Source organism: Myotis brandtii, unplaced genomic scaffold, assembly GCF_000412655.1.
Source record: "Myotis brandtii unplaced genomic scaffold, ASM41265v1 scaffold374, whole genome shotgun sequence".
In the NCBI taxonomy this organism is placed as follows: Eukaryota; Metazoa; Chordata; class Mammalia; order Chiroptera; family Vespertilionidae; genus Myotis; species Myotis brandtii.
The window spans coordinates 2,588,806-2,601,471 of record NW_005364372.1 but is presented as its reverse complement, the minus strand read 5'-3'; positions in this window follow the sequence as shown (position 1 = coordinate 2,601,471).

Genomic DNA, 12,666 nt, shown 5'->3' with positions numbered 1-12,666 from the left:
AGCTGGCAGAGACTACTGGTAAACCACATAGAAGAGATTGCCCTAAATCTACTAATTGGGTTTGCAGAAGGGTGCTACTGCAATAGTCTAGACATCACCATGCTATCCATTGAAGAAAAAGACCCCTTCCATTCTAAAGGGAGAGTAATAGAAGGAAAAAGAGTCTCTGACTAAATAAGTTGTATTCAAATTACTCCCTCACACCTTGGAATTAACACAGTTATACCTACCCACCCCCCAAAAAAATGTAACTATGACAATATCTGGTGTCTACTGAGCTATAAATCTTTTCAACAGCTTATTGTCATGAGCTGGCAGGTGCTGATGATAATGGCCTCTAGCAGTCATACATACATACACACACACACACACACACACACACACACACACACACTATGCCTTCCTTTCTTGCCTCAGGTTCCTTCAAGTCCACTGGATCTCTCTCAGTAATTTGCACCCCCATTGGATCCTTTCTCTCACCTCTGGGGTACAAGGAACTCCAAGCTATTAGCTTAGGCTCTTTCACACCATGGCTGGTCTGCTGTTTCGGCCCCATGATAACTATGAGGCTTCTAAAAGGCTTCCAGTCTCCTCTGGCTACACCTATGTACCCTAAGATATCATGTACCAATTCCCTCTGTCTAGGAGATGGGAGGGAGAGAATTCAGGGCAGGATCTGAGTCTCTCCCATTAATTCTTACATAATCAGACATTCTGATGATTTGGACATAATTCCTATGCCTTATTACCTTCAGAACTTTGGATTCTGATATCCAAAGCCAAGTTTTTGAACTTTAAAGCACCTATCTGTCTCAAGAACTTGGCTTTTAGGAATTTAAAAATTCTTAAAATTTGCTTCTGCTATGAGTTTCAAAACCAACTCATCAACCCCCTTTCTAAACTATACCCTCCCTTCCTCTATGGGTAGTGTTTAGAGAAAATTATCTTGTGGGGAAAAGTAATTGGTTCCAAGTTGCCCAGTGGAGGAGAAGGAAAGTGGGGTCAGGATCTCTGTTGGATATGCTTTCTGGAATTCTGGGTGTTTCCACCTATTTTGAGGTTACTCTGATAACTGTGATAGCATTTATGTAGTTTTACTATGTGCCAGCACCTTACATGACTTTATCTTCTAATCCTCACAAGACACTATGAGTTGGACCTTTTATCTCCTTTCACAGATAAGGAAAGGGAGTCTTGGATACATTTATTAACTTGGCTAAGTCCACACAGGTATAAGTAGATGGTGGAGCCAGGCACTAGGTTAGTTTCCAAGTGTACCAAAATGAATAACACAAAGATGAATAATACATCAAGGTGAATGCACCAACTGGTGTAAACATCATACACTTAAATGGATCCTGAAAGCCCAAGTGACTAGGACTGGTATTAGTATTTATACAAATAGGAGGGGCATTTGACCAAGGGTTATAAGTCTTCCTAAAGAGATTAACACCTGAGCTGATTCAAGAAGAATAAGCAGGAGAGTTAGACAAGTGAAAGGAATGGGATAGGAGAGAAAAGAAAGGATATTTCAGACCCAAGAAATAGAATCAACAAAGCACAGAGGCAAACTGAAATAGAATGGTTTATTTCCTGTTTAGGACTGCTTTTCCAATTATTTACTACTGTATAACAAGCCACCCAGAAACTTGTATCAGCAGTTATTTTGCTTATGAATCTGCAATTTGGACAGAGCTTTGTGAGGACACCTCATCTCTGCTCTGCCTACCATCATCTGGGAGAGCTCAAAGGCTGAGGCTAGAACAGCCGTGGGCAAACTACGGCCCGCGGGCCGGATCCGGCCCGTTTGAAATGAATAAAACTAAAAAAAAAAAGACCGTACCCTTTTATGTAATGTTTACTTTGAACTTATATTAGTTCACACAAACACTCCATCCATGCTTTTGTTCCGGCCCTCCGGTCCAGTTTAAGAACCCATTGTGGCCCTCGAGTCAAAAAATTTGCCCACCCCTGCCTTAGCTGGTTCCATGGGCTTATAAACCTACCCCTAGCCTGTCCCTGTGGGTTGAACTTCCTCACAATATAGTGGCTAGGTTGTGAGGGTGAGCATCCTGAGAAAGAGTAAACCAGATGAAAGCCTTATCACATTTTTAACTGTCCTTGTAAGTCATGCAGTGTCACTTCCATCACATTCTCTTTGCCAAGATAACCACAAAATGCCACCCAACTCCAAAGAGAAGAAAAAAGATCTCAACCCTTGAGGGAGTATGGCAATGTTTTAGAATGGGGAATTGGAAATATGATTGTGATCCTTTTTTAAATATACAACCTGACATAATGCTAAATATAAAATCTATATATATAAAAGGCTGTGTCCATCCATCTGACCGGTAGCTGTGACGTGCACTGACCACCAGGGTGCAGACGTCCAACACAGGAGCTGCCATGACACACACTGGCCATCCTATATAATAAAAGCCTAATATGCAAATTGCCCCCTCGACCGGGAGTTGGACCAGGAGTTCGACCACTCACTATGACGTGCGCTGACCACCAGGGGTGGCGCAAAACATGGCAGGTGTTGGTGATGTGGCGCTAGGAGCGGGTGGCAGTGGAGGTGCTTCCAGCCCCAATGGGCCCTGATGAGAGTGGGACTGTGGCGGGATGGTAGAGCAGGTGAGCAGGTGGCACCAGGCCAAGGTATGTGCGAGTGGGGCCCAATCACCCTGCCAAATGCCCTGCAGATGGCGACCAGCAGTGCTGAGGAAGCCGGGCAGGGGCCAATGACTCAGGCGGAGGGGGGTGCACGGTGCTGCCCAGGGCCCAGAGGTCAGCTGGGACCTGCCCTTCCACACCAGACACTTGCACTTCAATCGCCAGCCAGGCCTAGGGACCACACCCATGCATGAATTTCATGCACCGGGCCTCTAGTTTAACAATAAACAGCACCACAGACCTGGCACCAACAAGCCAACACTCGGCTTCCTCCAAGTGGGACACAGGCCCCACCACCACCCCGGAGTGACACCCCACCAAATCACAGCCAATGCTGCCAAGACCCCATACCGCAAAATATGGCCCACAGCCCAGCCCAGCCCACAAACAGTCACTCTGGGTATTGACGTCACGTAGCAATGCCTGGCTTCCTCTCCCTAGTAACTAGCCTCCTTGCAGTTTCTTCAGCCCAGGAACAAACACTTTATAGTTTTATACCCAGGTGCAAACACTTTATAGTTTAACCAAGTGTTTGTGAAGCGTTTCCCGAGCCTCATCTCATTTGATCCTCACAGAAGTCCTGGAGTAGGTAGATAGGAGACTCGGTAGAATCCTAATTTCTTTTCATTAGGCAGAAAACAGAGATTTAGAAAGTTTAAAAATTTGACCCGACTGAAAAGAAGTAAGACATGATGGAACTTGAAAATGACTTCAGGTTTTCCCACTGAGCAGAATATAGTCAAACACTGCTACAGTTAAATATTTTATCCTTTGTTCTCGCTGTGTGACCTACAATAATGATCTGCTATTGTACTGATATTTATTGCTGTGTTGCTGACAATTACCTGAAAGAGAAGTTGGGGTGCTTCACTGGGCTGGAAAAGTTTAGCTAAATCAGAAAGCAGGTCTAATTAAGAAGTTTATCTATATACATAAAAGGCTAAGTTGACTCGAGTATGCACGACACATATAAAGCTCTCGCTGGTGCCAATCGCACGTGTGTGTTTCGATCTGTCATTGTCGATAGTGAATTTGGTTGACACTTCTATTATAGAGAATGGGGAAATAGCGATATTGAAATATTTCTTCTAATTAATTTCCTTTCAGTGTGCATGAATCTGTGCACCAGGACACAAGTAACAATATAAAATGTTTTAGTCATCTTCCATAACAATGCTCTTTCCTGATATAATCACATTATTAGTTGCATGAGATCATTGATTGACTCATTGTTTACTAGGAGGGGGTTACCAGCCTAAAGCCAAAAAAAGAATGTGTCATTCACAAGGCATCAACATGACTTACCCACACAGTAAGCTGGGCATAGGAAAATCCTGTCAATGCACAAAATACTTGTTATCTTGGCCACACTCATAAACTGTAAGACCACTGCAAGCTATTTGTCCCAGACTGCCATAGATGCCTCTATTTTTCTAGGCAGTCATCTATAAGTCTTGACCAAGAATCTCTAATGAATTTAGTCATTTCAGGAAAGGTCTTTATTGTTTGTGGAAATATCCTCAGAATGGCTTGGCCACTTTTAGCTTCATCTCACTTCCTGGATACAACAATCATAGCCCCATGCCATTTAATGGTAACAGTCAGACTGTTAGTGTCTCTATGTCCTACAGGGCCCAGACTGCAGTGGCTCAGTATTGCACGACATGTTAATGAAATGTAAAGTTGTTTTTCTCAGGCAACGCAGAATGACGCCAAAAGGATTGGAATCCTCTTATCTAGAGGAATTTAACCCTGAACTTCCAGCTTCTTCACCACCTCACCACCACTCCCCGTGGGATCAACAGGAACAGAGTAGAGAAGCCTGGTTTTTACTGTCTCTCAAATGCAGACAGAGACTCTGTTACCAAGAAGTTTACATTGTAGTAAGAGAGACGGAGTTTAATCAAATAGCTGCACAAATATGGGGTGTAAGTAAGAAGTGATTAAATGCTAGGACAAGAAAGCACCCGATGCTAGGAAAGCATACCATAAAGAAGCTGACATAACTGGGGAAGGCTTCCCGGAGGAAGTTAGAGTTGAACTGAAGCTGAAGGATGAGTATGAGTTGAGTCAGGGAGTCAGGGGTGAGAGGGGGAAAGGGATGGAGGGGAGTTCCAGACAGAACAAAATGAACAGGGCACCTGTAGGAAAGAACATGGTGGACTCGAGGAGGTAAAAGAAGGGCAGATGGCACAGCACACGGGCACCCGGGAAGTGTGGGACTAGGTGAGGCTGGGGGGCCTTGTCCTGAGAACAGTGAGAAGCCGTTCACGAGTTTGTTTGCTTGCTTGCTTTTAGATATATTTTTATGGATTTCAGAAGGGAAAGGGGGAGAGAGAGAGAAACATCAATAATGAGAGGGAATCATTGATTGGCTGCCTCCTGCACGCCCCAGTCCAGCCCGCAAACCAGGCATGTGCCCTGCCTGCCTGGACTCGAACCGAACCTCGACCTCCTGGTTCACAGGTCGAGGCTCAATCACTGAGCCACTCCGGCGGGGCCCATTCACAAGTTTTAAGCCTCTAGGTTTTTAAGTTCATTCCATTCAGAACCACGTAATGTAACAACTAGAGACAACCCAGTGAGAGACGTGGTCCTGGGGCGCGACGGCTCTCGTCCACTTTAACCACGGGTTGACCCTCGTGGACGCGGGGGAGGGGGAGGGAAGGGGCGCCCACTGCCCACCCACGGCAGTGAGGAACCCGCACAGCTTCCATCAGCCTCCGCCTCTGCCGACTGCCAACCAGGGGTGCAAAACCATGGGTTCTCCTTACCGTGAACCCCTCTCCCGGGTGTCTCCACCCTCCACTTCGGTGTGTGGGAGTCCAGGCCTTCCAGCGTCGAGGGGAAGCTGAGCCGCCGGAAACGCCCATGCCGCCGCCTCCGGAAACGCCCTCTCCGCCGGAAGCGCCTGGAGGCCTCCGGAGGACCCGGATCGGGAGGCCGGAAGCCTCCGTCTGAAGAACCTGCCTCCCGCGTTGCCGCAGGACCCCATGTGGCCCTTCGGGACATTGGGACATCGCGTCCTCACCTTGTTGGTTCCTCCATACTCTTAGTCCTTGGCAGCCCCTTCGTGCCCTGCTCCGTCTGCCTGATGCGGGGGTGGGCCCGCCCGGAGGCTGAGAGGCTGGGGAAGCCCGGGGAGGCCATGGAGTCCACCAGCTTCGACCCCAGCGACATCCCGCCGCCAGACCAGGGCAGACGCTGAATGCGGCTCAAGAAGTGCCACCTTCTCCACCCCGCCGGCCGGTCTGCCCTCACCTCAGGGCACCGGAGGGGTCCTGAGAGTCCGAAAGGTTTGGGTGGTGGTGGTGGTGGTGTTCTTATTCTGTCAGAATTGGATTCGGTGGAGTCTGGGCAAAAAGGAAAACCCCCGACACGGTCCTCCCCCTGGATCACCACAGCGGGAATAGAGGAGCCGTCGCTTGCAGATGTGCCCTCGCCGGGGTGAAAGCATTTTTTTTGAAGGGGAGCTGACCGGCTGGAACACTGAGAGCGCAAATTCAGATTATTTCACTAGTAAAATGGGGCAGCCAGGGGAAGGCGAGCCTCCGGGGACAAGACCCGAGCGGAGGCCGGTGTCCCTGCTCTACATGAGGACGAGCAGGTGCCAGCTTTATGCTGGAGAAGGGGTGGGTATCGCTGCTGTTTCCAGAATGCGATCTGGCAGGAGAGGGACATGGCAGATGACCAACAGACCAGTTTCTCAAAAACAGAAGGATGAACCATGGACACAGGGAAGAAAACGCAAATCATGTTTAACAGGGAGCAGTGTAAGTCGTGTTCCATCGTTGGTGCCTGACCCCCGCCCCCGCCATGCCCAGTTCATCTTCCGACAGTGAAATGTTTGCTACGTGACTCTCAGTTCAAAATGTTAGAGGCAGATCCAGGCGGGAGGGTAAGTCCCAACGCTCCTCCGCGTTATTTCTGATCCAGTAAAGTCTTGTCTCCTCCACAGCCGACCTCCACTCTTCGCTAAAGGCATCCTCCATCTCGTCCAGACTCTGTGTTTATGTCCATGTCCATGCTTGTGCCTTGTCCTTCCTCCTTGGAATGGCTCTCTTCCTACCGTAGCCATGTCTTATGCGTCCATTAGAACATCGCTCAATCCCCACATCAGTGGGACCTCCCACAGCCACTCCAGTTTACAATTATTTCTTTCTCTCTCTCGGACTTTATAGCTCCTGTTACCTCTACCCTTCATATTTGCAACTAATCACACGTGAGTGCACACTCTTGCCATATTCTGCAACTATTTGTATTGGTTCGTCTTGTCTCTCGCCAGAAAAACGCAGGTTCCTTGTTAGGACCCATGTGTTTGATCTCTTTTCCATCTCGCATGGCTCCTGGCTGAAAGGTAAACTTCAGGCCAGAGGACAGGAAGCACCAGACTGCACTTCAAAGCGGGTTCACCTGAGCCTGGGCAAGTCTATTTCATGAGCAGCAGTGACATCTGGTGGTTGGAAAGTTGTATGCCTTCTGACTTTTTAATACTTGGAAAAGGCATTCACAAAGAGAAGGTTGTAGAATATTCAGTGAATCCACATTATTCCCATCAATTATGCTTGCTTTTGGAGGGATTTCAAATTTTAATTTATGTGCCCTGTCTTCCTCCCAACGCCTCCCTACCCCCTCCTGTGGTCCAACGGCCCACAAACTGCTTGTTAGGGGTCCCCACATGTGCTCCTTATAAACCACAACTTCCCTTTCCCGTAGGAAGATCACCAGAAGCTTTCATGGCAACTATGCTCCGCTTCCTGTTAAGATGAAGTTTACGTGCATAAATATTTATTTTGGAAATAAAATATGTAATTTAGGAAGAAACTTGAGATGATAGATTTGATAGCCAGAGCAGAAACTCATTTCCGAGCCAAATGGGAGAAAGGCCGTGTGGTATAGAGGAAAGCTGTGAACTTCAGCTTCAAAGGAACTTTGGATCAGAAGCCAGTTCTTCCCATTAAAGTCACATGGTAGTTATGACAGAGCAATGTCTCTGGAACTCAGTTTCCTTATCTCAAACAAAAAGGATGGCATATACCTTGCCAGGATGTTTTCAGAATTGAATAGAATCATGTACAATAAAATTCTGGCCCAGAGTAAGTAGTCAGTAAAGGACAGGTATTATTATTATTGTTGTTGTTATTTACATTTTACTAAGAATAATTATCCTCATGTTTACAGTTTGATATCATAAAAAACCAAAATGCTGGTTTTTAAATTTTCAACTATCTGTGATCCTGATTAAAATGACCTCATCTCTCTTTGTTTCAGGTGCTAAAACTACAAAATAATGACTTTGGGAAAACTGCTTTAAATCTCTGAAATTGAAATAGAAATTCTAATCTACTGTAGATGTCAAAATTTGAATAGTAATCAAGGGTTTAGAAGAATTGGAGCAGACTGATATTACCTTTATGTTGAGAACTTGAAAAATGATTTCTAACTCTATAAATTGTGAAGATAATCTGGATTTGTGGAAGAAAAAAATCACTCTTGGAATAAATATGTAAACAAATTTATCACAAGAAAATATTGTGAAGTACTGATTTTTGTGGCCCTCCTATGGGCAGAATGTGAATCACAGTAACCCTTTTAAAATATATATATACAGTATTGTGTTAGAAAGTATCATCTGAGTAGTCTAAGTTTTACCTTATCTGCACCCTTGTTTCAAAAGTTGACCTTTTTTGCCTATAATCTGGAACTTAACAAATTTTTTTCCATATAAGGAATGCTATATACCTATACTGTGGTTTATTTCCCAGTCAGTCCCACAGATTAATATCACAGTTAGACCTCAAATATATAACCCCACAAACAAGACTAGCCCAATTAGCATCAATTGACAGTGATTACTTTGGAAATATCAAAAAACAATAGAATTTTGGGATTAGAAGAAATTTGAGCTCTCTATTCTAAATTCCAGTGAAGTATACCAAAAACACACCTTCCCCCAGTTTTGACCATAGCAATGGGAGCCAATAATCCCCTCCCCACCTAAGACAGATGTAACTATCTTCTCCAATCAGTATGATAGGAACAGCAAGGCATGGGCTGACCTGGGTTCTAATTTCAGTCTTCAGTCTGTTATAGGAGAGGGAGTAGGGGCTGGGGCATAGTCATCCCAAAATCAAAGAGGGTTAAACAAAGGTCTGTTTTGTGCTCACATTAATGACCTTTGCAGGTTGGCTGTAGCTCTGTTCCAAATCTTCATCTGCAGTCCAGGCTGTAGTAGCAGCCACTAACAGGGACATGCTCTGAGCAGAGGGGGAAATAAATTGACAAGTTAGATGACTCAATGTCTACATTCAGGGTTACAATGAAGATCAAGTAAGACTAAGTTATATTATGTTAAATTATAACATATCATATCATATTTAAATTATATTAATGCTATGATATCTTTTACCAGAGATTCTGTCCAGTAGGTCTGTATATATATTTTTTTAATGCTCCAGGATTGAGAGACACTTGGGGAAGGATAATTCTAGTCCTCTAGTCTGGCTGTGCCTGAAGCTAGCAAAGCCCCAAGACTTTTCGTTTTTCATTTAGCTATTTGCCATTGGATTTCTGTCACTTGTAACCTAAAGAGTTCTAATTAATAATACACTCTTCTCAGGCATAGTCAGTTTTGTTGTTGTTGTTTAATACATAAAATTTGAAGAAGAACCAGGTCAACCTTGTTCAGAGTACTAGTACTAAAACAATTCATGCCATAACCCTGCAGCCCTTCATGTTGAGGCCTTTCAGTCACCTACAATTTTTGTGGTACAGACTTCTAAGAAACATAAAATCTCTCATAGATGTTCCAGGAAGATAAAAGGAAAACTCCTCCCTCCTATCCCTTTTGTCTATATTCTATTCACTTACTAATATACCCCATAGCTGGGCCCTTTATCTAGCTTCACTTTTCTCAGAGGTTCTTTAGACAGCATCAGCTCTACATGGGAAAATATGCCTTTCATTAAAAAAAAAATTAAAAACAAAAATGGAATCTTAGCTAACCTCTGCTTCCATGCCTATAGTGGCAACTGTTGAGATGTAACAGTTCACATTTACAAGATTTCTCAGTTGTCCTCCATCCCTAACTCCTGATAAGTATTAGGTCTCCCAAGGAAGAAAATTACTACTTTTCTTTGGCCACACACAGAATTTCAGAACAGATGGACCTGGATGCCAAATGTTGCTGTAGAGTTTAATATTTTTTCTTGCTCTAAATTTTAAAATGTCATTATAATATTTCGTTTACTTAGAATTTAACGCTATCGTCTTTTAAAAATACATTTTCACTTTTTCAGGATAGAACATTAACACATGATCTCAAAATAGAATTAGTTGTAAGAACTCACTCACATATGCTACAGGTATATCTAATGTATGAATTAAATAATTTGTCCTGTTTTATAGTAACAGCACAAGAACTTCCCCTGTATTGATCATGGATTTTTATTTTCTGTATTTTATGATGCTTTAACATCTTGGGGCCTTGCTGCTTATAGAGGGATTGCCCCTCTCAGGGTTAGCTAATTCCTAGAGACAGCAAACAATTCATCCTAGAGTGCTTTTCAAAACCAACCAATCCAGAGCCTATAGCTTCCTCTGTCTCCTTTAATGAACTGCCACATGCTGAGCAAGCCATTATCCCCTGCCCAAATCAGTCCAAGATCAGGTGCCAGACAACTAGAGACATCCCCTACACCCAAGTCCACTGAAATTATTCAAACTAGCTAATTCTAAGTCTGCTTACCCTGTGTTGCTATGCCTTTCCTATGGAAACCATAGTAAAGGCTCTTACTTCCTGGCCAACCCTGGTGTGGCCCTGTGTAGAGTGCCATATTTCATGTTTCTAGGAATCTGAGAGTATAAACTTCTTCCTTCATGACAGTCATTTCTGTATCTGTTTTATCATACCTGATTAAAACAAGTCCTGACTACAATTTAAAACTTTGGCAATTAACTATTCATCAAAATAGCTTCTATTAGTAAATATATTATTAATCTAATATTTTATTAACTACTAGGGTCCCTCTGTGTGGCCTGCGGGGATCAGGCTGAAACCGTCAGTCCAACATCCCCCAAGAGATGTAGTAGTACGTGAAGCAGCAGGTGGCCGGGTAGGAGCCCAAGCCCAGGCTGGGTGCCATGCCACTCCCTCTCATCCTGGCCCTGCTGCACCTGCTGCTACCACTCGGTAGGCTCGCTGCAGCTCCACTGCAGTCGAGTGCCCATCCTAGGGTGATACTGGAGTGCCCATGACCAAAATGTGGGCTTGCACCCAGTCAGTCCCAATCCTGGTCCGGATCCAGATCAGTGAGGGGCACACAGGGGGAGTATTCGCAGGAGACGTTCGCACCACAGCTGCACTTGCCAGGTGTAAGCCCAGCAGCGTCTGGCGCCCATCACTTAGTTGAACAGGGCTCCCACTGTGGGAGCTCACTGACCACCAGGGGGCAGCTCATGTGTTGAGCATCTGCCCCCTGGTGGTCAGTGCGCGTCATAGCGACCAGTCCAACAGTCAAATGGTCGAATGGTCACTTAGGCTTTTATATATATAGATTTGGCAAAATAGCTTTTCTTAGTAAATGTATTATTAAATCTAATGTTTGTTTTTATAATATTCAGAGGTTTCCTTGAGATACTTTTTTTTTTTTTAAGCAAGACTTCAGGAAAGAGGAAAATTCAATTCCATTGAGACTGTTTAAGAATGAATCACTCCCATATTTTTTTAGTAAAACTTCAGTAATAAAGTCTATAAAGTTGGATTTGTGGTTTAGCAAAGTCTCTATAATCTGTTTTTGATATGGGTATAATACTGTGAGTCATCAAAGGAAAAGTAATTTTCCCTCTGTGGATTAGAAATGATTTCAGAGACCTTTACAAAACTCAAAGGAGAAAGGCATTGATTGCTTCGAACAACTTGCCTAATTGTTCATTTAGATCTGTTATTTAATCTTGTTATTTATTTACAGAAGGAGCTATTAACAAACAAGTGGCCCCCACATGTGACTGGCTGATGTTTCCTTGCCTGGAGGAAATTAATCTGGTAACAAGTTATACCTTTTCTTTTCATTGATATTTAAATTAGAATGGAATTGATGGCCTGTTGGTGAACAAAATAGATGTATGAATGTTGGCTGTGTGACTGGGAGATTTTACACATCAGAGCCACAATAATGTAATCTTTAATAATTCATATTATGAAATAAAAACATCATTGTCCCTAAGAAGTTATTTATCCTCCACTTAGAAGAGGAACTTTAAAATATTCTGTATATAAAAGCAACTAGGAATAGAGTCATTGTCCACTACTTTAAGCAATGACCTCAAATTCTAATTTGAATAAAATCATGTGTAGTACTTGTTAAAAATGCATATTTTTGGGTCCTGCTTTCCAGAGATTCTGACTCAGTAGTCTGAAGAGAGGCTCAAGAATCTGAATTTTTAGATGACATGATACTGTACGTAGAAAACCCTAAAGACTCCATCAAAAAATTATACCCTGACCGGTTTGGCTCAGTGGATAGAGCGTCGGCCTGCGTACTGAGGGTCCCAGGGTTCGATTCCGGTCAAGGGCATGTACCTTGGTTGCGGGCACATCCCCAGTGGAGAGTGTGCAGGAGGCAGCTGATCAATGTTTCTCTCTCATCGGTGTTTCTAACTCTCTGTCCCTCTCCCTTCCTCTCTGTAAAAAAAATCAATAAAATATATTTTTAAAAATTATTAGACTTAATAAATGGATTCAGCAATGTAGCAGGATACAAAATTAAAAGAGTAATCCCATTTATCATCGCACCAAAAAAATTAAGATACCTAGGAATAAACTTGACTAAGGAGGTAAAAGACCTATACGCAGAAAACTACAGGACACTGAAAAAGGAGATAGAGGAAGACATAAACAGATGGGAGAACATACTGTGTTCATGGATTGGTAGAATCAACATCATCAAGATGTCCATACTACCCAAAGCAATCTATAGATTCAATGCACTC